The sequence below is a fragment of the Choloepus didactylus genome, chromosome 9 (assembly GCF_015220235.1).
Source record: "Choloepus didactylus isolate mChoDid1 chromosome 9, mChoDid1.pri, whole genome shotgun sequence".
Classification (NCBI taxonomy): Eukaryota; Metazoa; Chordata; class Mammalia; order Pilosa; family Megalonychidae; genus Choloepus; species Choloepus didactylus.
The window spans coordinates 95,929,824-95,957,440 of NC_051315.1; the positions used below are offsets into that span (position 1 = coordinate 95,929,824).

The 27,617-nt window shown below is 40.8% G+C and overlaps 1 protein-coding gene across 23 annotated transcripts in view; it reads left to right on the top strand.

Moving 5' to 3' along the window:
* The window catches only part of ABI2 (abl interactor 2), a 173,131-nt gene that overhangs the window by 17,727 nt on the left and 127,787 nt on the right, over nucleotides 1-27,617 (top strand). The window lies entirely within an intron of this gene.

Below are 27,617 nucleotides of genomic sequence, written 5' to 3' on the forward strand. Positions count from 1 at the left end.
CTTTGACCCCCCTCCATGGTTTCTGCTGAATTGATTAATTACCTCCATGAACTTGTGGATTTTTCAGGATTTTCTGCATATAGGATTGTGTCATTTGCAAATAGGGGTAGTTTTACCTTTTCCTTTCCAATTTGAGTGCCTTTTATTTATTTTTCCTTGATTGGCTGCACCTTCCAGTACAATGATGAGTAACATTTGTGACACTGGGCATCTGTGATGGTTAGGTTCATGTGTCAACTTGGCCAGGTGATAGTGCCCAGGTATCTAGTCAAGGAAGCACTGGCCTAACTGTTATTGCAAGGACATTTGTGGCTGGTTAATAAGCCAGAAAGCTGGTTTATTAAATCATCAGTCAGTTGGCTGCAGCTGTGACTGATTACATGTATGAAGGGTTTGTCTTCTACAGTGAGAGAATGTAATCAGCTGGATTTAATTCAATCCATTGAAGACTTTTAAGTGAGACAGACAGAGGACCTTTACTTCTTTGGCTAACCAGCGAAGCGTTTCCTGAAGAGTTCATCAAAGTTACCAGTTTGCTGCCTGAGGAGTTCATCAGATATCTTCATTGGAGTTTCCAGGTTGCTGCCTGCCCTACAGAATTTGGACTCGTGCATACCCACAGTTATGTGAGACACTGTTAGAAAGTCTGTTATTTATGGATATCTCTTGTTGATTCTGTTTCTCTAGAGAACCCTAACTAATATGGCATCCTTGTCTTGTTTCTGATCTTAGATGGAAAGCTTTCAGTCTCTCACCATTAAGCAGGATGTTAGCTGTGGGTTTTTCATATATGCCCTTTATTATGTTGAGGACTTTTCCTGTATTCTTTCCATTGTAACTGTTTTTATCAAGAAAGGATGCTATATTTAATCAAGTGCTTTTCCTGCATTAATTGAGATGATGTCTTTTTTCTCCTTTATTCTGTTAATGTGTTGTATTACATTAATTGTTTTTCTTCTGTTGAACCATAGTTGCATACCAGGGATAAATCCACTTGATCATGGTGTATACTTCTTTTATGTGCTGTTGGATTGGGTTTGGTTGAGGAATTTTGTGTTATGTTCATAAGAGATATAAGCCTGTAATTTTCTTTTCTTGTGGTATCTGTATCTGGCTTTCTCATGAGGGTGATGTTGACCTTGTAGAATGATTAGAGAGTGTTCCCTCCTCTTCAGTTTTTTGAAAGAGCTTGACTAGGATTGGTGTTAATTTTTCTTGAAATGTTTGGTAGAATTCCCCTGTGAAGCAATGTGTTCCTGGGCTTTTCTTTATTGGGAGGTTTATGATTAATGATTTAAACTCTACTAGTTATTGGTGTCCTGAGGTCTAGTTCTTCTTGAGTCAGTATAGAAGATTTGTGCTTTTCTAGGAATTTGTCCATTTCATATTGGTTATCTAATTTGTTGGTTTACAGTTCATTGTATCCTCTTGTAGTCCTTTTTATTTCAGTAATGTTGATAGTAATGTCCCCTTTATCATTTCTGATTTTAGTTGTTTGTCTCTTGTCTCTTCTCTCAGTCTTGCTAAAGTCTGTCAATTTTATTGATCTTTTCAAAGAACCAATTTTTGGTTTTGTTGATTCTATTTTTTTTTTTCCATTTCATTTATCTCTGCTCTAATTTCGTTATTTCCTTCCTTTTGCTCACTTTGTGTTTAGTTTACTCTTTTTCTAGTTCTTCCAGTTTTGAGGCTAGGTTTCTGATTTGAAATCTTTTTTAATGTAAATCTTTTAGAACTATCAGTTCCCCTCTTAATATTGCCTTTGCTGATTCTCATATGTTTTAGTGTGTTGTGTTTTCATTGTCATTCATCTCAAGATACTTCCTAATTTTCCTTGTGATTTTGGTGGTTGAAGCACATGTTATTTTGTTTCCACAGTTTTGACTTTTCCATTTTTTCCTCAGTTGATTTCTAGCTTCATTCCTTTGTGGTTGGAGAGGATACATTGTATGATTTCAGTATTTTTGAATTTATTGAGACTTGTTTTGTGACCTAAGATGTGTATTCTGGAGAATTATCCATGTGCACTCAAGAAGAATGTATTCTGTTGTTGGGTGAAGTGTTCTATAGTTGTTGTTAGGTCTAGTTGGTTTAGAGAATCATTTAAATCTACTTCCTTATAGATCTTCTGACTAGATGTTCTATTGATTATTGAAACGGGTATATTTAACTCTCCTACTATTGATGTAGAACTGTCAATTTCTTCCTTCAAATCTGTCAGTATTGCTTCATACATTTTGGGGCACTGCAGTTAGGTGCATATATATTTATAATAGTTACATCATCTTGTTGGATTGTCCCCTTTATCAGTTTATAAAGACTGCCCATGTCCCTCGTAAACTGTTTTTGAGGTCAAGTCTGTTTTATCTGATACGAGTGTAGCTACCCCAGCTATCTATTTTGTTTCCTACTTGCACATGGTACATTTTTTCCTGTCCTTTACTTTCAACCTACTTATAACTTTAAAGTTAAGGTGAATCTTTTGCAGACAGCATGTAGTTGGATCATGCTTTTTAATCCATTCTGTCAGTCTCTGCCTTTTGACTGTAGAGTTTAGTTCGTTTACATTTAAAGTCACTACTGATAAGGCAGAACTTTGTTCTGACATTTTATTTAGTTTTTGTAAGTATTTTTTGTCCCTCAATACTTCTGATAATGCCTATTTTTATATTTATTTGTGTGTGTGTAGCGCAGTGAGTACCTTCTCATATTTATCTGTATACATTTTTCATCTATTTTTCTTGTTAAATTTTAACTTCCTAAATATATAACAATCATACTTGGTTTGATGCCAACTTAACTTCAGTAGTATATACATACACTTACCTATACCTTTGTCCCCCCACTTTTTTGTGCTTATTACCAGTTATATCTTTGTCCAAAGATTTGCATTTGCATTTTAGAACCTGTAGGAAGTAAGAAATGGGGTTACATACCAAAAAATACAATATGATAGTACTGGCATTTATAATTACCCAAATGGTTAACATTATCAGAGATCTTTTGTTCTTTATGGCAGTTTGAACCACCATCTAGTGTGCTTTCTTTTCATTCTGAAGAAGTCCCTTTAGCATTGCTTGTAGGGCAGGTCTAGTGGTGATGAACTCCCTCAGCTTTTCTTTATCTGGGAATGTCTTAATCGCTCCCTCTTTTATGAAAAGGAGGTCTTGCCAGATATAAAATTCTTGGTTGGCAGCTGTTTTCTTTCAGCATTTTAAATGTTTCAACCCATTGTCTTCTTGCAACCATGGTTTCTGGTGAGAAATTGGCATTCAGTCTAATTTGGACTCTCTCTGCATGACATGTTGCTTTTCTCTTGCAGCTTTCAAACCTCTCTCCTTGTCCTTGCATTTAATGGTTTTATCAATCTGTGATTGGGTGTATTCTTCACGTTTATCTTGTTTGGTGTTCTCTGGGCTTCTTGGATGGGCATATTCACATCTTTTGCTAAGTTTGGGACTTTTCTTTCTTTGAGTGGCCCTTCTGCCACTTGCTCTTTCTTCTCCTTCTGCTTATATTGGTATGCTTGATGGTGTTCTTTTTTCTTTCTGCTCATCAGCCTGACTCATTTCAGTTGTTTGGTCTTCGAGTTCACGGATTCCGTATTCTGGCAGCCCCAATCTGCTTTTGAAATCCTTCTGGGAATTTTTTCATTCTGGTTATTGTGATCTTCAACTCCAGTAACTCTGTTTGGTTCCTTTTTAAAATTTCCATCTCTTTACTAAGATTCTCATATTTCTTCTTCATTGTTTCTCTCATATCCTTTAGTTCTTTCTGTTTCATCTCCTTGAGCATATTGAAGATCACTTTTAAAAAAAAGTCTTTGTCTTATATGCACACAGCCAGTTCTTTGTTGGTGTTTTCTGCCTTCTCATCCTCTTCCTTTGCATGGGCCATCATTTCCTGTTTGTGTGTATGTGTGTGTGTGTGTTTGTCTTAGAATCTTTTGTTGTACTCTTTACGTTTTAATATATTAAAATGCAAACTCTAGGATTTGTTTCCCAAGAAGTCTGTTTCTTGATATTGTATCCAACTGGTTATGAGAGATTTTCTTGAGTGTCAGTCCTCCCGTCAGGAAGGTCTGCCCAAGGTGTGCTGGTTTAGATGTATTATGCCCCCCAAAACGCCATGTTCTTTAATGCAGGGTTGTGGGGCTGACGTATTAGTGTTGATTAGGTTGGTATCTTTGGATTAGGCTGTTTCCATGGAGATATGACCCACCCAACTGTGGGTAATACCTTTGATTAGATTATTTCCATGAAGTTGTGACCCCATTCATTCAGCAGGGGTCTGATTAGTTCACTGGAGCCCTATAAAAGCTCACAAACAGAAGGACCTCAGAGCAGCTGCAGCTTAGAGAGACATTTTGGAGAATGCCATTTTGAAACACAACCTAGGAGCAAGCAGATGCCAGCCATGTGTCTTCCCAGCTAGCAGAGGTTTTCGAGATGCCATCCCTGTTCTTCAGTGAAGGTACCCTACTGTTGATGCCTTTGTTTGGACATTTGCATGGCCATAAGACTTATTTTGTAATCAGATAAACATCTTTTATAAAAGCCAGTCCATTTCTGGTATTTTGTGTTCTGGCAGCATTAGCAAACCAGAACACAAGGTGAATGCAAAGTGCTTGGTCCACCCTATTTTTTCCTTGCATGTCCTGGGCTTGTGCTTGCTAGTTTCTAGAAGTTCCCCTGATTACAGAAATTTGAATGCCCCCTCAAAGTCCTAGGAGACATACCTTTTCCCTCTCCAGGGTGTTTAAAACAGATAAGCCTTTGCCCCAGGCCACTCTCCTCAATTGTATTTTATACTGCTTTTACCTTGCAAGCTGTTTTTACGTGGAGGGCAAATTCTGGGAGGGAGGGTACGCACAGGAGAGGACTTTCCCCAAGTCAATCTTTCACAGCTGGAACTAAGCCAGATACCCACAAGAGGGTGCAGACCCACTCCAAACTGCCCCGGAGAGGGAATGAGGTAGGGGCCAAGAAGGGTGCTAGGAGCTTCATCTATGGCTCCCCAAAGCTGAGCTTTCTTGACCTGCCTAGCAAATACAGCCCTTCAGCTGTCCTCCAGAGCTCTGTTGGCACCACCTGGGGCTCTGAGGAAGCATGGCATCTTTAAATCTATTCTGTGGCCTTTGGGGCAAGTTGGAATAATTGCCACCGTAGAGCTGGGCCACCAACAACTGAAGTCACTAATTGTCATGGCCCAAATGGGCCTTTCCTGCTGAGAGACCAAAGACGACACCAGGTATGTGGAGAGACATGAACTTTTTATTTGGAACTGACTTACAAGGAATAATGGAAGTCAGTCACATTGCCTGGATTCAGGAGATGCTCTGAATGGCTTCAGTAGCTGCTATGAATGGCAGCGGATTCAGAGCTCAACGTGAGGATACTCCGCCCTTTGGAGGGGCTGAATAAGCTGGTTATAAGGGCCTGATATTCCAGTGGTTATGAGAGCATAAGGCAAGAGCTGGGGTCTTGCAACATAGGGAGGGATTGATTGTAAGCAACAGAGAGGAGGGGAGGATTAAAGATTATCTTGTAGATGACAGTATCTCAGAGAGTTTCAGGGAGAATGTAGTTACAGATTACATTTCCTGATTTTATAAGGAGAATAGGTCAAACTTTAATTTACCTAGGTCATGCAAGCTGCTCTGTGCTGTCTTCAAGGCCCTTGAGGAAGGCCCTGGGCCTGGAGCTCCCGCATTCCAACACCATGCAGCAATTTGTGTTGACCATAGGACAGACATTGCATCCATAATCCACAACAACAATACAGTGAACAGCAGAGTACAAGTAAACCAGTACATATAATCCTATTAACAAGTAGCATTGTGGCCAAGTTAAAGAATTAAACCATTTGGACAAAGGTTCATCAGATAAATGTTCAATATGTTATATATGATCTTGCATGTGATTGACAGCTTGTGTTGTATTTTGTGAGTTATCAGGTACATATATACAACATTGAATATTAATTAAAGTGCAGGTACCGCCTTGGGCAGCGGTTAAAATATCCAGAGCTATTCTGTTTTGTAAGACTACTTTTCCAAGTTGTGTAGTTTCATCATTAAGCAATGATATAGCTAATTTTGACTCATTGAGTGGTTAGCTAAAGCAGCTACATGTTCTTCAGTTACTATGTCGGCACCACCTGGGGCTAAAACACCTCAAGGATAAAACCACCAAGCAGGCCATTTTATTCTATATCTAGTTTTTACCATTTCCCAGTTGCTGGATGTATGTGGTCAAGTGTCATAGAGGGTAGCAGGCATGTAGGGTTGCCCCCAGGTGCATTGTCCAATCCATTTGTAGGGCAGGTAGGCCAGCCGTTCCGCCCTCAGGTCCAGAGCCATCCCTTAGGGGATGGATAAGTTCCGTGGCTAATGTTAACATTTTGCCACTGAGAATAGCTTTTCTTTTGTAGGTGGATGGTCGTGCCACAGAGTTAAGGAGGTAGCCATCCCATTTCTTTATATCCTTCGGTATGCTCCAAAGAAACTGGAGCCACTTTTCTATGGCTAATCATAGTGAGCCATCCTAAACCATCTTGTACTGAATACCCAAATATAGGCCGGGACTTATTAATTTTGCTCCCGGACCAGGGAATATATGTAAGAATGAGATTCAGTCTTGGAGGGAAAAATATTTGGTGATGCTGAGAAAGGGAAGAAGTCTTTCCACACTTGCCATTGGTGAGTGTGTTGCCACATCAGCTTGGTGTCCAAAGTCATCTGGTTGGTAGGAGTGATGGTCCAAGGGAGGCCGGTGGTGCCGGATGACAGCAACTCAGTGCATTCCCAGTACTGAGACCTGTTATGTGTGGAGGTTACTGCAGATGCCCACTGTAGAAATGTGGAAAGGCGAAAATAAAGATGTTTATGGGGTACAGTAAAAGGCAAATCTTGGTCTAATAATATACAAGCTACATTTCCATCAGTAGGTAACAGTGTCCTGGGTGAGGGGGCATTATGAGGTGGCCTTAAATACCATATCGTTTCCTCTTGGGGTTGCAAAGGACCCCCAGGGGTTGCATCCATGGTTAACCTAGGCATAATAAGAGTCCATAATGTCATACATATAGCACATTGAGTTATAGGGGGTCCCCGAGTTAATGTATATAACCTTTGGCATTTTTTCAATAAATTGTGGTCTAATATTTAGGTTTTGGGCTATCCCAACCCCCTGTCTGCTTTGGACACCCAGCCATCAAGGCAGCATTGGTCAGGACCAGGGCCAATCGACCTTATTTTCCCCAGTTTCTAGAGCTTATGGCACAGGCAAGAGTAAATTTTTATCAATACCTCACTGTGGTTGTAAGGTTTCTGGTCCTTTTACCTGAATTCACAAAGCTTGCATGGGCCCAGTGGTTACCATTTCAATTGGAGCTGGGGCAGCCGCCCTAGGCCTGGAGTTGATACTGATTAGTGTTGAGTACAGTTGTCAAGTCCATCGCTGCAGGGAGTTTTTATCATCCTTCAAGTGTTCTTTTTTTTTTTTTTCATTTTATTGAGATATATTCACATACCACGCAGTCATACAAAACAAATTGTACTTTCGATTGTTTACAGTACCATTACATAGTTGTACATTCATCACCTAAATCAATCCCTGACACCTTCATTAGCACACACACAAAAATAACAAGAATAATAATTAGAGTGAAAAAGAGCAATTGAAGTAAAAAAGAACACTGGGTACCTTTGTCTGTTTGTTTCCTTCCCCTACTTTTCTACACATCCATCCATAAACTAGACAAAGTGGTGTTTGGTCCTTATGGCTTTCCCAATCCCATTGTCACCCCTCATAAGCTACATTTTTATACAACTGTCTTCGAGATTCATGGGTTCTGGGTTGTAGTTTGATAGTTTCAGGTATCCACCACCAGCTACCCCAATTCTTTAGAACCTAAAAAGGGTTGTCTAAAGTGTGCGTAAGAGTGCCCACCAGAGTGACCTCTCGGCTCCTTTTGGAATCTCTCTGCCACTGAAGCTTATTTCATTTCCTTTCACATCCCCCTTTTGGTCAAGAAGATGTTCTCCGTCCCACGGTGCCAGGTCTACATTCCTCCCTGGGAGTCATATTCCACGTTGCCAGGGAGATTCACTTCCCTGGGTGTCTGATCCCACGTAGGGGGGAGGGCAGTGATTTCACCTTTCAAGTTGGCTTAGCCAGAGAGAGAGGGCCACATCTGAGCAACAAAGAGGCATTCAGGAGGAGACTCTTAGGCACAAATACAGGGAGGCCTAGCCTCTCCTTTGCAGCAACCGTCTTCCCAAGGGTAAAACTTATGGTAGAGGGCTCAACCCATCAAACCACCAGTCCCCTATGTCTGTGGTCATGTTAGCAACCATGGAGGTGGGGTAGGCGAATACCCCTGCATTCTCCACAGGCTCCTCAAGGGGGCACTACATCTTTTTTTTTTTTTTTTTTTTTCCCCTTGTTTGTCTTTTTTCTTTTTTTTTTTTTTTTTTTTTTTTTTTTTTAACTTTCTCTTCTTTTTTCAAATCACCTGTATGAAAAAAAAAGTTAAAAAGAAAACAAACATACAATAAAAGAGCATTTCAAAGAGACCATAGCAAGGGAGTAAGAAAAAGACAACTAACCTAAGATAACTGCTTAACTTCCAACATGTTCCTACTTTACCCCAAGAAAGTTACATAATATAGCAACATTTCAGTGAACTTGTTCCTACTACAACCATCAGAAATTAACAGACCATAGTCATTTCTGGGCATCCCCAGAACGTTAAATAGCTTATCTGTTCTTCCTAGATTATTGTTCCCCCTTCCTTAATTGCTCTCTACTGCTAGTTCCCCTACATTCTACATTATAAACCATTTGTTTTACATTTTTCAAAGTTCACATTAGTGGTAGCATATAATATTTCTCTTTTTGTGCCTGGCTTATTTCGCTCAGCATTATGTCTTCAAGGTTCATCCATGTTGTCATATGTTTCACCAGATCGTTCCTTCTTACTGCCGCGTAGTATTCCATCGTGTGTATATACCACATTTTATTTATCCACTCATCTGTTGAAGGACATTTGGGTTGTTTCCATCTCTTGGCAATTGTGAATAATGCTGCTATGAACATTGGCGTGCAGATATCTGTTCGTGTCACTGCTTTCCGATCTTCCGGGTATATACCGAGGAGTGCAATCGCTGGATCGAATGGTAGCTCTATATCTAGTTTTCTAAGGAACTGCCAGACTGACTTCCAGAGTGGCTGAACCATTATACAGTCCCACCAACAATGAATAAGAGTTCCAATTTCTCCACATCCCCTCCAGCATTTGTAGTTTCCTGTTTGTTTAATGGCAGCCATTCTAACCGGTGTTAGATGGTATCTCATTGTGGTCTTAATTTGCATCTCTCTAATAGCTAGTGAAGCTGAACATTTTTTCATGTGTTTCTTGGTCATTTGTATTTCCTCTTCAGAGAACTGTCTTTTCATATCTTTTGCCCATTTTATAATTGGGCTGTCTGTACTATTGTCATTGAGTTGTAGGATTTCTTTGTATATGCAAGATATCAGTCTTTTGTCAGATACATGGTTTCCAAAAATTTTTTCCCATTGAGTTGGCTGCCTCTTTACCTTTTTGAGAAATTCCTTTGAGGTGCAGAAACTTCTAAGCTTGAGGAGTTCCCATTTATCTATTTTCTCTTTTGTTGCTTGTGCTTTGGGTGTAAAGTCTAGGAAGTGGCCTCCTAATACAAGGTCTTGAAGATGTTTTCCTACATTATCTTCTAGGAGTTTTATGGTACTTTCTTTTATATTGAGATCTTTGGTCCATTTTGAGTTAATTTTTGTGTAGGGGGTGAGGTAGGGGTCCTCTTTCATTCTTTTGGATATGGATATCCAACTCTCCCAGCCCCATTTGTTGAAAAGACCATTATGGCTCAGTTCGGTGACTTTGGGGGCCTTATCAAAGATCAGTCGGCCATAGATCTGAGGGTCTATCTCTGAATTCTCAATTCGATTCCATTGATCTATATGTCTATCTTTGTGCCAGTACCATGCTGTCTTGGCAACTGTGGCTTTATAATAAGCTTCAAAGTCAGGGAGTGTAAGTCCTCCCACTTCGTTTTTCTTTTTTAGAGTGTCTTTAGCAATTCGAGGCATCTTCCCTTTCCAAATAAATTTGATAACTAGCTTTTCCAAGTCTGCAAAGTAGGTTGTTGGAATTTTGATTGGGATTGCATTGAATCTGTAGATGAGTTTGGGTAGAATTGACATCTTAATGACATTTAGCCTTCCTATCCATGAACATGGAATATTTTTCCATCTTTTAAGGTCCCCTTCTATTTCTTTTAGTAGAGTTATGTAGTTTTCTTTGTATAGGTCTTTTACATCTTTGGTTAAGTTGATTCCTAGGTACTTGATTTTTTTAGTTGCTATTGAAAATGGTATCTTTTTCTTGAGTGTCTCTTCAGTTTGTTCATTTCTAGCATATAGAAACATTACTGACTTATGTGCATTAATCTTGTATCCCGCTACTTTGCTAAATTTGTTTATTAGCTCTAGTAGGTGTATCGTTGATTTCTCAGGGTTTTCTAGATATAAGATCATATCATCTGCAAACAATGACAGTTTTACTTCTTCTTTTCCAATTTGGATGCCTTTTATTTCTTTGTCTTGCCGGATTGCCCTGGCTAGCACTTCCAGCACAATGTTGAATAACAGTGGTGACAGCGGGCATCCTTGTCTTGTTCCTGATCTTAGAGGGAAGGCTTTCAGTCAAGTGTTCTTTTAAAAGGCCGTTCATACTCTCAGTCAGCCCTGCTGCAGTGGGATTGCAGGGCAGGTGGAATGTCCAGAGGACATCGTGCTTAGCAGCCCAAGCCTGGGTTAGCTGCCTGGTAAATGGGATTCCTCTATCAGTGTCCACATGCGTGGGGATTCCAAAGAATGCACTCAGTTTTTCTAGGCTACGTATTGTAGCCTGTTGGTTGGCCTTGCCTGCTGGGAAGGCCAGCAGCAGTCCTGTAACCACATCTGCTGCGGTGAAGACATATTTTGCCCATTCGGACAGAGGAAGGGGGCCAATATAGTCTACTTGCCACCAGGTGACAGAGATCTGGTCTCGACCAACATGCCCAACTCAGTGAGGAAGCATTCTGGGCCATCACAGCGAGCAGGAGGGGCAAGCGTCCACTAATTCTTTTAATTGGTATCTGGTGGTAAGTAGTTGAAACTGCTGCACCAGCCTCCACAAGGTTTGATATCCTTGGTGCCCTGTTCTCCGATGCAGCCACTCAGCAGCTCCATGTGTTGTTGGTGCTAGGCTGCGGATTTTTGCTAGAGCGTCAGCTTCTGTGTTATCTAGTTGTGAATTGGTGTTATGGGCAGAGACATGAAAAATGGTTACTTTGCATTTGTGGCAGGCAGTCCAGATGTCTTTCCACATTTCTTTTCCCCACACGGGACGGCCGACAACTGTCCATTGTTCTTGCTTCCAGGTGCCATCCATACAGTTAAACCCCAATACACGGTATAGTTGTCTGCATAAACAGTCAAAGCGTCCTCTGGTTCGTGGACAGTGGCCATCCATACAGCCTGCAGCTCAGCCCACTGGCTGCTTTGCAAAGTTCCAGTCTCCCACCATTTGTGTCAGTACTGGGCTGGACAGCCACGGCTGTCTACGTAGCAGGTTGCCCATGTCCTGATCTGTCAGTGTACCATGTAGAGTCAGGTATGCTTCCTTGTCTGTCAGTGCTGGGCATGGGAGGAGCCACCTCAGGAGGATCGACAGGAAGCGAGGCATATTGCTCTTCCACATAGGAGACCAGTGCTAAAATTTCGTGCATTTCTGCGCTCAAAGGGCTGTTGCAGGAGGTAGGCTTTCCATTTTGTCAGCATGCTCAGCTGAGCACTCCCCAAATGGGGCTTGTATATACTGTCCAATATCCACCCCTATATGGGTATGGCCATCTGTAAGTTTGCAGGGCATCTTTGAGTTAGCCCTTCAACTTGTAACAGAGCATTATAAGCTGTACACAATTGCTTTTCCAAAGGGCTGTATCTGAGTTCTGCACCCTTCCATAATTGGGACCAGAATCCAATAGGTACACATTTAGCCTGTTGCCTTTGCCACAAATCCCATCCGAAACCAGTATCAGCACTGGCCACATCCAATTCACAGGATATATCGGGATCCACCCCCCTTAAAGCCTGTCCTTGCACTATTGTGCGCTTAGACCTTTCAAAGGCAGCCTGTTGGGGGACATCCCATTCCCATGTTTTTCCCTTTTGATCTAACAAGCACAAAGGTTTTAGAATTTGCACTAAGTCGGGTATAAAGGTTCTCCAATAGTCTAACATACCAAGGAAAGCCATTAATTGCTTGGGGGTGTAAGGGGTAGGATAATTTTGCACTTTATCAATAATGGCAGAAGGAATAGTTTTAGTCTTACCTGACCAGATAATACCCCAAAATTTGACAGACTGTCCAGGCCCCTGTAATTTGCTTCAATTTATCACCCATCTCTGACTTTCAAGGTGGGTCACCACTGTGCTAGTGGCGATTTCTAGTTCTGGAAGAGAATTACTGGTTAGCATGATGTCATCGATATAGTGAAACGTAGTGACATTCTTAGGGGGTGTCCATTTCTTCAAATCTTGTGCCACCAGTCCATGGCAGATGGTGGGACTGTGGAGATACCTTTGTGGCAACACAATGAAAGTCCACTGTTGTCCTCCCCACGTGAAGGCGAATGCAAATTGGCTGGAAGGATCTAAAGAAATGCTGAAAAAGGCATTAGCAAGATCTAACACAAAGTAATACAGGCCAAAGTGTATACTGATGTTTTGTAGCCGAGTAGCAATGTTTGGTACTACAGCAAACAAAGGGGGCATTACTTTATTTAGTTCTCTATAATCAGTAGTTATCCTCCAGTTCCCATCCAGGTTTTTTTTACCGGCCAAACAGGGCTATTGAAAGGACTATGAATGGGGACAATGATACCCACTCTTTTTAGCTCTTTTATATTGGCAGTGATCTCCTTATGGCCTCCAGGCAGCTTATACTGGCGCACTGCTACCGTGCACTTGGGAGGAGGTACCTTTACTGTCGACCATTTAATATGGCCCCTGAGAACAGCTTTGATTACTCGACACCAGAGGTGAAACTCTGCTGTGGTAGTTTGCAAGGTAATATTCTGCAAAATGTCAGTGCCTAGTATATACTTTGGAATAGGGGGTATATACACTGTATAAGTTTGAGGGGGCAGCCAGCCAATTTGCCTCTGTGTTGCTTTAATTCCTTGGCCCCCATACCTGGCTGTCCCGACCCGCGGGACGTTCAACGGAAGCTCCGAGTCCTGTGAGGGAGGAATGGTATGGGACAAGAGACATGAGGAATGACAGCAAGACAGGTTTCTGATCAAGCTGCAAATCTTTATTGAGGGGGCAGAGCATATATACTCTAGGAGAGAGGGGGAGTGGCTAGCAAGGGCGGGTGGCGGTCTAGGATTGGTGGCTGCTGTTGCTAGGGCGGATGGCAGATGTAAGGCTAGCACAGGATTGGTAGCTACTGTTGCTGGGGTAGAAGGCAGATTGTAAAGCTAGCACTCTAGGCGTGAATCTTAGGCGCGAACGGCTATCACTTCCGTAAAGAAGGCTGAGGGCAACTTAAGCCGTTATTGCATCAGCCCTAGCGGCCATGTTGCATATCTCCGGCATCGCTGAGGGTGGATTTTATACATGCTACCTTAATCGTCCCCAACACCTGGCAATGGTTAATGTAGGGCCTCTGGTTCGTGGGCTTTTTCCCTATATTAGGGTACATTTGGCTTCAGTGTCCTTTAGAGCCAAAACTCTATGTCATTAGTCGGGGACCAGAAAATAGTTCTGTGTGTGGCCTCTGATCCCTGGTGTCCCTATGAATTGTTCTCACTTGGGGATCTTGGCCCCACCCCTAATCTAGGGGAAAGGGAGCCTCCCAGACCTCTTCAGCTGGAGGAGCAAAAGGCTCCTTACAAGGCATGGGCCAGGGATCATGGATTTTGTAGCTTGAAATAGTATCCTCTTCCAGAGTTCTAACCTCTGGCTTAATAAATCTTCGCTCTTTAGGTAACCTATTCCATAGCTTAATTAACACTGCATTTGGCTGCCCATCAATTTCTTCTCCTTTTGTCCTGGCAGTCACCAAGGCTGCCCACATTTGTCTACATGACACCCGGTTTGGGCCATCCTGCCCCCTGAGGCCACAACTGGTATCTCTAACTCCAGCTTTGTATTGCCTCAGGTGATCCATTTCTCCTAATTGGGCAGTTACCTGGGCCACTTCAGACAAAGGTCTTTCTATTAAGGGATTGAGAGTTGGTATTAATGTTCCATACCATTGGTTAGGAGCAGTTTGCAGAATTGTCCCGCACAGCCCTGCAGTGAAGGGTACATTATCTGGCCCAGTGGCACCTGGCACATATATCAAGTGCTTCATTCCCAGCCCTCATGGTACATCTTGGAGCTCATCTATAGTGCTCCACTGAGGGGGTGGGTGGGGTATGTCCCCTTCATTAGGCCAGACTTCTTTACATTGGCATATAAGCCAATCAAGTAGTGAACATGTTTCTGTGCTAGGGGCTAGTGCATACACGAGCTGGCGTAGAGAGGGGTGGGTGGTGAGTGAGGATAGTTTACTTATCTCCTGCCCAGAGAGCAAGGTGCCATTAGCACCATCGTCCCATAGCTGCAGCAGCCAGTTTGCTGAGGGTTCCCTAGGTTTTTGTTTATATTGATTCCCAATATCTCTTAATTCAGCTTCAGAAAAGCCACGTGTTGTAATGAGCACCTTTTGCTCAGGAGGTGCGGTAGGGACTGCCTTAGCAGCACCCTTCCTCTTTCTGCCTGCCTCACCAGGGGTTGTGACAGGCTCTGATTTGACTTTGCATCAACCAGAGGATGAACAAACTTGCAGTCCTCTTCTTGGTCCCACTCTGATGATGGGTCGTCCTCTTCTGAGGAATAATCCACCGGATCCTATATTTTAGGATCCCATCATGGGAGGTTAAAATGTGCCTGACTTGGGCCTTACACAGTTTCTGCCCTTTCGCTCTAGCATAGCGACAGGCTGAAGTTTCTAGGTCTCTGTCTACTTGCTTTAATCTTTGATTCAAAACATCCTTTAATTCTACTTGGGTCAATCTCATGTCTCTCTCTAACTTCAATTCCTCTTCCATATGGCGCACTGCCGCTTTAGCTGTTAAAGCCTCCTCCACGGCTGCAAGCACAGACTCTAACAATGGCCAGCCTATTGGGGCAGCAGTCTGACGACACTTTTTCTTTTTCTGAAGTCCGAATAATCCTGTGGCCTGCTGCAGGATGGCTATTAGTCTGGCCGGGGAGGTGCATGCACCTCCATACTCTTGGCAGGCCCCATTAATTTAGGAAGGTAGCTAACTCCTCCCCACATAGATGTCTCAGGCCACCCCGGTATCCCACCTGGGGACTTCCCCTTTCCCTTCCCTGATTTCATGTTATCAGTGCCTGGGATTTCTTTAGTCTCCGGGCTGGCGGCTCGCCAGTTGTCACGGCCCAAGTGGGCCTTTGCTGCTGAGAGGTCAAAGAAGATGCTGGGCATGTTCAGAGGCATGAACTTTTTATTTGGGGCTTACTTACAAGGTAAAATGAAAATTGGTCACGTTGCCTGGATTCAGGAGATTCTCTGAATGGATTCAGGAGCTGTTTTGAATGGTGAAGGGCTCAATGTGAGGATACTCCGCCCTTTGGAGGAGGCTAAATAAGCTGGTTATGAGGGCTTGAAATTCCAATGGGTATGCGAGCATAAGGCAGGAGTGGGGGTCTTACATCGTTGGGAGGGATTGACTGTAATCTACAGGTAGGAGGGGAGGATTATAGATTATCTTGTAGATAACAATATCTCAGAGAATTTCAGGGAGAAGGTAGTTATAGATTACATTTCCTGATTTTACAAGAATAGGTCAAAACTTAATTGACCTAGGTCACGCAAGCTGTTGTGTGCAGTCTTCCAGGCCCTGGGCCTGGGGTTCCCACACTAATCAAAACCCTTCTTCAGAGATTGGCTTGTTCCCACCCTGGAACTTGGAGAAGTAGATTTTTAAAGTCCTTTTCTGTCATCAGTAAGCTACACTAGGGAACAGACCCCACTGTGGGCTGTAGTGAAAGTAGAGGATTGGCACTGGTAATTACCCCCTGGAAACAGCAATTTATTGCCCTTTATCATAGTTTGCCAGTCTCTTCCTCCCACTCTTCCCTGGATGCTTTATATCATGTTCTGCTGGACTCTGGAGTTTTTAAATAGTTAATTCAGACAGTTCCTGCCTGTTTAATTGTTCTGGTGGAGGCACAAATTCATGGTGCCTCCTACTCTACATCTTCCCACACTCCTCTCTTATAGTATATTTTTAAATGTAATTATTAAAAAAATATTTTTGGTCTTGTACAATCTGTGTCAGAAATAGGATGGCACTAGAAGGATCACGAAAGCTTTAATGCTTACCAGTACATAGTATCCTTCACATTCTGCCTGTCTGTTTTGGAGGTCAGGAGGCATCTAAAATGTTTTAGAAGGCAAATGAGGAAAGGAGAGCTTCTTTAAATAGTGAGGAAAAAGTTTTTAAAACTTTTTTCTAAATTTAAAAAGCAGGGTTTATGTCATATTTCTTCCCAGCCATTTTTTCCCCTAATCTCAAATAGGTATTCTTATGAAACTTGTGATTTGTCACTTTTCTAGATAAGCATAAGTCCAATTTAATATGACCTACTTCTGGCAAAGAACCATGACATTTCATAGCTGAAAATGACCTGATAATCCAGTCTTTTCAATGTAACTTGTTGTATCTGAGTCCTTGAGTGTATAAATAACTTATTCTAGGACAAGTAAGAGTTGCAGAGCTAGGATAAGAACCTAAATATCCTGATTCTCAGCCCTATTCTTTCTGTTATTCATACTGTCTTCTAGAACCCTCACTTAGGCTTCCCCCAAACAGCCAACCATGATCTCCGCAAACAACTAGGTGACCTCTTTTCTGAATCTCAGAAAGACTAATCTGTGATCAGTTGTTTTTTTTTTTTTTCCAGAGTCACATCTTTTTTTTCTGGCTGTCCTCTAACACTTTTGTTGTTGAGGTAAATATCAAATTTATCTGCTTCACTTGTTTCCAGTTAGCTTCTACGTAGGTTATCCAGGAAGATGACATGGCAACTTAACTGTCTTACATATTGTTGAGAACTGAATCCAGTGTAGTTTAAATTATTAAAAGGAACAGTTTTAAGTGTTTTAGAGTTCTTTGGTTTCAGAAACAAATGTGGAACAAGCTGAAACAGGAGTGTGAGCTTAATAGTTTAGTAACTAAAGAGCAGGAATGACTAATATCAAGGACTTACATGTCTTCAGATTTCTGTCTCTCATTTCTGCATTTTGGCTTTGCCCTTTTAGATCCTTATACTCTACGTACTGTGGGAAATTCTTACATGTGCTTCAGACATTATGTAGTAATAGCTTTGAGACCAAAGGAAAAGGAATTGATCTCTTAAACAATCAGTTTGAAATATCCAGGGAAGACTGTGGGCTATGATGAAAAGCTCTGTGTCATAAGGTGAGCAAAAGTATTGGAATTGGCTCAGGGTAGGTCAAATCCTTGGGGATGGAAGGAATGTTGCCCAGGTAAAAATATGAAAAACTATGATAAGTTAAATAATGATTTCCGTAAGGATCACCATCAGTCTTTTTACATATCTCTTTATATTTCCCTCATTCCCATGTGAACGTATAACCTTTTCTCATTCCCAAGTTGACAGATGTATTTTTGTTGATTACATTTTCATTGGACCTTCTCTAAGTGACATCTTAATTTTATCACTAAAAATGTTTCTGGGCTACAGCCAAGAGGGACACTTTGAAGAATGCACAGGAGCTGAGAGAATAGCTGCAGATGAGAGACAGTTTGAAGACGGCCATTGAAAGCAGACTCTTGTTCCGGAGAAGCTAAGAGAGGACAAACACTCCAAGAGCAACTAAGAATGACATTTTTGAGAAACTGCGGCCTAAAGAGGAACATCCTGGGAGAAAGCCATTTCGAAACCAGAACTTTGGAGCAGACGCCAGCCACATGCCTTCCCAGTTAACAGAGGCTCTCCAGACACCGTTGGCCATCCTCTAGTGAAAGTACCCAATTGTTGATGACTTACCTTGGACACTTTGTGGCCTTAAGACTGTAACTGTGTAACCAAATAAACCCCCTTTATAAAGGCCGATCCATTTCTGGTGTTTTACATTCTGGCAGCATTAGCTAACTAGAACAGATTTTGGTACCAGAGAAGTAGGGTGCTTTTGCTGCTGCGTTTGCAAATACCAAACATGTTGGACCAGCTTTTTGAATGGGTAAGGGGAAGATTCTGGAAGAATTGTGAGGAGCTTGAAAAAAAAGGCCTAAACTGCTTTGAAGAGACTGTGGAAATATGGACTCTAAAGACTTCTGATGAGACCTTGAGCAGAAATGATGAATGTGTCATTGCCAACTGAAAGAAAGGTGATCCTTGTTTTAAAGTGGCAGAGAATTTGGCAAAATTGTGTCCTGTTGTCAGCAAGGCAGAATTTGAAAGCAACAACCTGGAGTACTTAGCTGAGGAGATCTCCAGACTACGTGTGGAGGATGTACCCTGGCTTCTCCTTGCAGCTTATAGTAAAATGCGAGCAGAGAGAGGTAAACTTAGAACTGAACTCTTGGGTTCAAAGAAACCAGAAGCTGATGGTTTAGAAAATCCCGGGCTTCCAGGGGGTGGATCCCCAGAAGCTACAGCCCAACATGAGGATTTAACCAAACATGGAATCCAGCCACCATTTCAGTACAAGCCAAGATTGGAGAAGGAGTTAAGTAGAAAGGATTTGTGGAAAGTCCTGTCGTCTGACAGCTTTGACCCCTCCATGCTTCATGTGAAGCCAAAAGAATTTTTGCAAGCTCTTTACAGACAGAGCCCCTGCTGGTTGGGACTGGAGGCAGGGAACAAATTGAAGGAAAGATTTCTTCAAAGACAGAACCATGGAGGTTGAGGTCTGGAGTCAAGAGGTCTCAGGCTGGGAGAGCAGAGTGGCCCACACTCATGGAAAGGGTGAGTTTGCCCCAGAGGTCGAGGGTGGGCCTTCGACCTCGATGTTCAGGAAAGGTGTTGCCACCTCAGGCCTCAAAGAGGGTGGAGCACATTCCCAGGGGACTAGGGAGAGCCTGGCTGCCACCCCACTGCTCTGAAGGGGTTGAGCGTGTGCCTCAGAGATGGAAGAGAATCCGGGTGCTGCCCGAATGTTTGAGGAGGGTGGGGCCAAGAAGGTGGTCTCCCCAGTGTGTGGATATGTTGGAGCACTCACCCCAGCGTTTGGAGAGAAAAGGGCTGCCATGAAGTCCCTTAGGAAGGGTTAGACTCCAGCTCTCTCAAGCCCCAAGGATACAGCCTCGTTCTGTTAATGACTCTTAGACTGAAATCTAATGGAGTTTGTCCTGCAGGTTTTAGGAATTGTTTTGGTCCCTTAAACCCTGTTTTCTTTTCAGTTTCTCCTTATGGCAATGGGAATGTTTACCTATGACTGTCCCTCCTTTGTATATTGGAAGCAGATAACTTGTTCTATGTTTCACAGGTACAGAGCCAGAGGGGAATTATGCCTTAGGACCAACCATGCCTGTAATTGATTTTGATGGGATCTCATACTTGACTATTGTTACTGAAATGATTTAAGTTTCTGTGATATTGTGATGGGATGTATGTGTTTTGTATATGGAAAGATCATGTTTTTTTGGGGTCCAGGGAGTGGAATATACCAGTTTGTATATATTATGTCCCCCAGAAAAAGCCATGTTCTTTGATGCAATCTTGTGGGGGCAGATATACTAGTGGGGATTAAGTTGGAAGGTTTGGATTAGGTTGTTTTCATGGAGATGTGGCCCCACCCATTCAGCATGGGCCTTAATTAGTTTACCATGGCACTATATAAGCTCAGACAGAAGGAGCGAGCTTGCTACAGCCAAGAGGGACACTTTGAAGAATGCACAGAAGCTGTGAGAATAGCTGCAGATGAGAGACAGTTTGAAGATGGCCACTGAAAGCAGACTCTTGTCCCGGAGAAGCTAAGAGAGGACAAACAACCCATGGGCAACTAAGAGTGACATTTTTGAGGAACTGCAGCCTAGAGAGGAATGTCCTGGGAGAAAGCCATTTTGAAACCAGAACTCTGGATGCCAGCCACGTGCCTTCCCAGCTAACAGAGGTTTTCCGAACACCATTGGCCATCCTCCAGTGAAAGTACCTGATTGGACACCTTACGGCCTTAAGACTGTAACTGTGTAACCAAATAAACCCCCTTTTATAAAAGCCAATTTAAAAAAAAAATGTTTCTGAAGTCACGTAGCTAGATGGAAAACCCTCTTGGAAAGGTTCTCAAAGCCACCTTACCTCATTTACAATTGTTTCACAAAATTTATAAACCATAGGGAGTTTTACTTCTAATTTAACTGACTCTTAAATGTGGCTCTGTGTGTTGAAGAATTTTGTGCCTGTGTGTGTGTGTGTGTGTGTGTGTGTGTGTGTCGGGTGGAGTGGAGACAGGCATCTTCCTACCTCTATCTAAACCTCTATCCACTGAAAAATTTTAGAATGTTCAGTCTGCAGTTTGTCTCAAATTTGTAAAATTTACAAAGATCACCAATCCATACTTTGCTTGATCTGAAAGGATTAAGATTTTTGATCTGTTGTAGTTATAATAGTGTACAGCTTATATTCTAAACAAAATGCAGGTAAGTTTTAATGATATCTTTTAAGGATGTAAAGGTGAGTATTTAGAAATTGAAGCAGTTTGTATTTAAGACTTGTAAGTTTCCTATAAAGTCTCTGTTTTGTGATACAATTTTAAAAACTATTACATGATTTTTAAATGCTTTGTATTGCCATGTAAGGTCACGAATGTCTAAGGTTCTAAGTGGTAAGTGGATAAAGAATTCTTTAAGCAGAAGGTGAAGTTTAGGGTGGAGAGGAATATTTGATGTAGAGTTTTGAGAGGCTGGAATGGGGAAATGGGATGTGATGAGGGGAAACAAATATAGTGGTTTAGAGTAGATCAGTTGGGGAACTATAAGTGTGACGTGGTAAGAATTAGAAGATTGTAGATGGTGGAGGATAGAGATGGCAAGCATAGAGTAGGAACATGCCAGCAAGAAGAACTTAGACACCAGGAGATCTGATGAAGAGTAGCAAGTGAAGTTTGCCTAGAGATTAATATAATCAGGAATAAGATAAGGCCTAAGTGATATGCAGTAGATAGTGATGAGAATCCCCAAGAAGCAAAGAAAGTTTGCTTGGAAAACCAGAAATATTGGTTGGACATTTAGGGACCTGGCTTTCCAAAATCAGGAAACTTCTCAGTTGACAATGTTGAATCAGTACAAATGTTTAGTCTCTTTTGGTTCTTATCCTGTTCCTTATATCATTTCTGAAATCAAAAAGACCAAAATCAAGATAACGACTTCAAGGATGGTCTATATTTTTTCTTATTTGGTAGTAATATGTTATTCAGGAGTAGTGTCCTCAGCGTGAGCAGTAGATTCAGATGCAGCACCTAGTAACTGTAAGTCATCTGTGTTCCTGGTACATATTCTCTCTCTCTCTCTTTTTTTTTTAATCTTTTTTTTACTGTAGAATATAACATGTATACATAAAAGTATAACTTTCCAAGTGCAGTTTAACAAGTAGTTAGCAAATTCCAAGTATATTATAGGTTACGATTTCACAATTTCAGTTATTTCCTTACTATGAAAGGTAATGTATACACAAAAAGGTAATATCTTTCAAAGTATGATTTAACAAGTAGATATATAGGAACTTTCTAAAGTTATTATGAGTTATAGTACCATAGTTTCAGTTATTTCCTTACTGTGAAATCTAACAAATATACAAAAAGGTATAGCTTTCAAATTACAATTGAACAAGTAGATATAGAACAAATTTCAAAGGATGCTATGGGTTACAGTTCCACCTTTTCAATTCTTTCTTTCTAACTATTCTAATACCCTAGCAACTAAGAAAAAGAAAATTATATAAAGATTCAGTGTTCATAATCCTTTGTTAACTTCCATCTTTTCTGTTGCTACCTCTTCAACAGTTTCCCTACCTTTTCATTCTTTTTGTTATGGCTATCCAATTCCCAGCCCCGTTTGTTGAAGAGACTGTTCTGTCCCAGTTCAGTGAATTTGGGGACCTTATCAAAAATCAGTCGACCATATATCCTGGGGCCTATTTCTGAACTCTCAATTCTATTCCACTGATCAATATGTCTATCTTTATGTCAATAGCATTGTGTTTTGACAATTGTAGCTTTAATGTAGCCTTCAAAGTCAGGAAGTGTAAGTCCTTCCACTTCGTTGTTCTTTTTTAGGATGTTTTTTGCAATTCAAGGCCCCTTTCCCTTCGAAATATATTTGATAACTCGCTTTTCCAAGTCTGCAAAGTAGGTTGTTGGAATTTGGATTGGGATTGTGTTCAATTTGTAGTTTGGGTAGAATTGACATCTTAACAATATTTAGTCTTCTTGTCTGTGCTGGTTTGTATATGTTATAGCCCCCAGAAAAAGCCATATTCTTTAATCCATTCTTGTGGATATTGAGATTAGGTTGTTTCATGGAGATGTGTCCCACCCAACTATGAGTGATACCTTTCTTTGGGGTGTGACCTCTGATTAAATGTTTCCTTGAAGGTGTAGGGGCCCCACCCATTCAGCGTGGGCCTTGATTAGTTCACTGGAGTCTTATAAAGGGGTTTACAAACAGAAGGACTTCAGAGCAACTGCAGCTAAGAGAGGACAATCCCCCCCCAAGAGCAACATTTTGGAGAATGCCATTTTGAAGCGCAGTGTGGGAACAAGCGGATGCCAGCCACGTGCCTCCCCAGCTAACAGAGGTTTTCCGGACTCTAATGGCCATCCTTCAGTGACGGTATCCTATTGTTGATGCCTTACCTTGGACACATTATGGCCTTAAGACTGTAACTGTGTAACCAAATAACCCCCCTTTGTAAAAGCCAGTCCATCTCTGGTGTTTTGCAAATGGCAGCATTAGCAAACCGGAACACATTCATGAGCATGGAATATTTTTCCAACTATTTAGGTCCTTTTTTTATTTCTTCTAGCAAAAATTTTGTAATTTTCTGTGTAGAAGTCTTTTATGTCCTTGTTTAAGTTTATTCCTAGTTACTTGATTTTTTAGTTGCTATTGTGAATGGAATTTTTTTTTTTTTTTGATTGCCTCTTCAGTTGGGTCAATAACTAGTGTATAGGAACTTACCCAACTTATGTGCATTAATCTTGTATCCTGCCACTCTGCTGAATTTGTTTATTAGCTCAAGTAGCTTTGTGGTTGAATTCTCAGGATTTTTCAAATATAAGTTCATATCATCTGCAAATAATGACAGTTTTACTTCTTTCTTTCTAATTTGGATACCTTTTATATCTTTATCTTGGCGAATTGCTCTGGCTAGAACTTCTAGCACAATGTTGAATAGTAGAGGTGACAGTGGGCATCCTTGTCTCATTCCCGATTTTAGGGGAAAGGCTTTCAGCCTCTCACCGTTGAGTACTGTGCTGGCTGTGGGTTTTTCACATATGCCTTTTATCATATTAAGGAAATTTACTTCAATTCCTACCTTTTGAAGTGTTTTTATCCAAAAGGGATATTGAATTATGTCGAATGCTTTTTCATTGCCTATTGAGATGATCATTTGATTTTTCCCTTTTGATTTGTTAATGTGTTGAATTACATTAATTGATTTTCTTTTATTGAACTACCCTTGCATGACAGGAATGAACCCCACTTGGTCGTGGTGTATGATTCTTTTAATGTGCCTTTAGATTCAATTTGCAAGTATTTTGTTTAGTATTTTTGCATCTATATTCATTAGGGAGATTGGCCTATGGTTTTCCTTTTTTATAGTGTATTTATCTGGTTTTGGTACCAGAGTGATATTAGCTTCATAAAATGAGCTAGGTAGTGTTCCTTTTTCTTCAACTTTTTGAGACAGTTTGAGCAGGAATGATGTCAATCTGATTCTTTTTGGAAAGTTTGGTAAAATTTTCCTGGGAAGTCATCTGGCCCTGGGCTTTTATTTGTAGGTAGATTTTTGATGGCTGATTGGATCTCTTTGCCTGTGATTGGTTTGTTGAGGTCTTCTGTTTCTTCTTGGGTCAGTCTAGGTTGTTCATGTGTTTCCAGGAAATTGTCCGTTTCCTCTAAATTGTCTAACTTGTTGGCATACTGTTGTTCATAGTATCCTCTTGAGATTTTTAAAAAAATTTCTTCAGGATCCGTGGTAATTATCCCATCTTATTTCTGATTCTGTTTATTTGGGTCTTCTCTCTCTTTGGCTTTGTCAGTCTAGCTAAGGGTCTGTCACACTTGTTGATCTTCTCAAAGAGCCAACTTTTGGTTTTATTTATTCTCTGTATTGTTTGTTCTGCAGCTCATTCATTTTTGCTTTCATCTTTATTTCTTTTTGTCTACTTGCTTTAGGGTTAGTTTGCTAATCGTTCTCTAGCCTCTTTAATTGTTCAGTTACGTCTTTAGTTTTAGCTCTTTCTTGCTTTTTGATATATGCATTTAGACTATAATTTTGCCTCTCAGCACTGCATTGGCTGCATCTCACAGGTGTTGATATGTTGTATTCTCATTTTCATTCATCTCTAGATATTTAGTTTCTCTTGCAATTTCTTCTTTGACCAATTGGTTGTTCAGGAGTGTGTTGTTTAACCTGCATATATTTGTGAAAGATCTGATTCTTTGGTAGTTGTTGTTTTCTAGTTGTATTCCATTGTGGTCAAGAGAATGAACTTTGAATAATTTCAGTCTTCTTAAATGTATTAAGACTTGTTTTGTGTCCCAGCATATGATCTATTGTAGAAAACATTCCATGGCCATTAGGTAAGAATGTGTATCCCGGTACTTTGGGATGTAATGATCTATATATGTCTATTAAGTTGACTTTATTTATCTTATTGTTTAGGTTCTCAGTTTCCTTATTGGTTCTCTGTTTAGTTGTTCTGTCTATAGAACAGAGTGGTATATTCAAGTCTTCCACTATTATTATAGACGTGTCTATTGCTGTCTTCAGGTTAGGCAATGATTGTCTCATGTATTTTGGAGCTCCTTGTATAAACATTTATCATTGTTATTTCTTCTTAGTGAATTATCCCTTTTATTAATATATAGTGTCTTTCTTTATCTCTTATGACATCTTTGCTCTTTGCATTTAAAGTCTTTTTTGTCAGATATTAATGTAACTACCCCAGGTTTCTTTTTTTTTTTTTTTTTTTCCTTAAAGAATTTTTATTGTGCTAACATATACACAACATACACAACACATTTCCCATATTAACCACTTTCAAGTGTACCATTTACTTTTTTTATGCTTTTTTTAATTCAGTTTTATTGAGATGTATTCACATACCATAAAATCATCCAAAGTTTACAGTCTGTTGTTCACCGTACCATCATATAGTTGTGCATTTACTTTTTTTTTTAATTCATTTTTTATTGAGATATATTCATATACCATGCAGTCATACAAAACAGAGCATACATTCAATTGTTTACAGTACCATTATATAGATGTGCATTCATCACCAAAGTTAATTTCTGACATTTTCATTACCACACACACAAAAATAATAAGAACAAAAATTAAAGTGAAAAAGAACAATTAAAGTAAAAAAGAACACTGGGTGCCTTTTTTATCCCCCCCCCCATTTTTCTACTCTTTAATCCATAAACTGGACAAAGGGGAGTGTGGTCCATATGGCTTTCCAAATCACATTGTCACCCTTCATAAACTACATTTTTATACAATCATCTACAAGATTCATTGGTTCTGAGTTGTAGTTTGATAGTTTCACATATTTACTGCCAGCTATTCCAATTCATTAGAACCTAAAAAGGGTTGTCTATATTGTGCATTAGAGTGCCCACCAGAGTGACCTCTCGGCTCCTTTTGGAATCTCTGCCACTGAAGCTTATTTCATTTCCTTTCACATCCCCCTTTTGGTCAAGATGTTCTCCATCCCACAATGCCAGGTTTAGATTCTTCCCCAGGAGTCATATTCCATGTTGCCAGGGGGATTCACTCCCCTGGGTGTCAGATCCCATGTAGGGTGGAAGGCAGTGATTTCACCTTCCAAGGTGGCTTAGCTAGAGAGAGAGGGCCACATCTGAGCAACAAAGAGGCATTCGGGAGGAGGCTCTTAGGCACAATTTTTTTTTTTTATCATCATTTTATTGAGATATATTCACATACCATGCAGTCATACAAAACAAATCGTACTTTCGATTGTTTACAGTACCATTACATAGTTGTACATTCATCACCTAAATCAATCCCTGACACCTTCATCAGCACACACACAATAACAACAAGAATAATAATCAGAGTGAAAAAGAGCAATTGAAGTAAAAAAGAACACTGGGTACCTTTGTCTGTTTGTTTCCTTCCCCTATTTTTCTACTCATCCATCCATAAACTAGACAAAGTGGAGTGTGGTCCTTATGGCTTTCCCAATCCCATTGTCACCCCTCATAAGCTACATTTTTATACAACTCTCTTCGAGATTCATGGGTTCTGGGTTGTAGTTTGATAGTTTCAGGTATCCACCACCAGCTACCCCAATTCTTTAGAACCTAAAAAGGGTTGTCTAAAGTGTGCGTAAGAGTGCCCACCAGAGTGACCTCTCGGCTCGTTTTGGAATCTCTGCCACTGAAGCTTATTTCATTTCCTTTCACATCCCCCTTTTGGTCAAGAAGATGTTCTCCATCCCACGATGCCGGGTCTACATTCCTCCCCGGGAGTCATATTCTACGTGGCCAGGGAGATTCACTCCCCTGGGTGTCTGATCCCACGTAGGGGGGAGGGCAGTGATTTCACCTTTCAAGTTGGCGTAGCCAGAGAGAGAGGGCCACATCTGAGCAACAAAAGAGGCATTCAGGAGGAGACTCTTAGGCACAAATATAGGGAGGCCTAGCCTCTCCTTTGCAGCAACCGTCTTCCCAAGGGTAAAACTTATGGTAGAGGGCTCAACCCATCAAACCACCAGTCCCCTATGTCTGTGGTCATGTTAGCAACCATGGAGGTGGGGTAGGCGAATACCCCTGCATTCTCCACAGGCTCCTCAAGGGGGCACTACGTCTTTTCTTTTTTTTACTTGTTTTTCTTTCTTTCTTTCTTTTTTTTTTTTTTAACTTTCCCTTCTTTTTTAAATCAACTGTATGAAAAAAAAAGTTAAAAAGAAAACAAACATACAATAAAAGAACATTTCAAAGAGACCATAACAAGGGAGTAAGAAAAAGACAACTAACCTAAGATAACTGCTTAACTTCCAACATGTTCCTACTTTACCCCAAGAAAGTTACATAATATAGCAACATTTCTGTGAACTTGTTCCTACTATATCCATCAGAAATTAACAGACCATAGTCATTTCTGGGCATGCCTAGAACGTTAAATAGCTTATCTGTTCTTCTTGGATTATTGTTCCCCCTTCCTTAATTGCTCTCTACTGCTAGTTCCCCTACATTCTACATTATAAACCATTTGTTTTACATTTTTCAA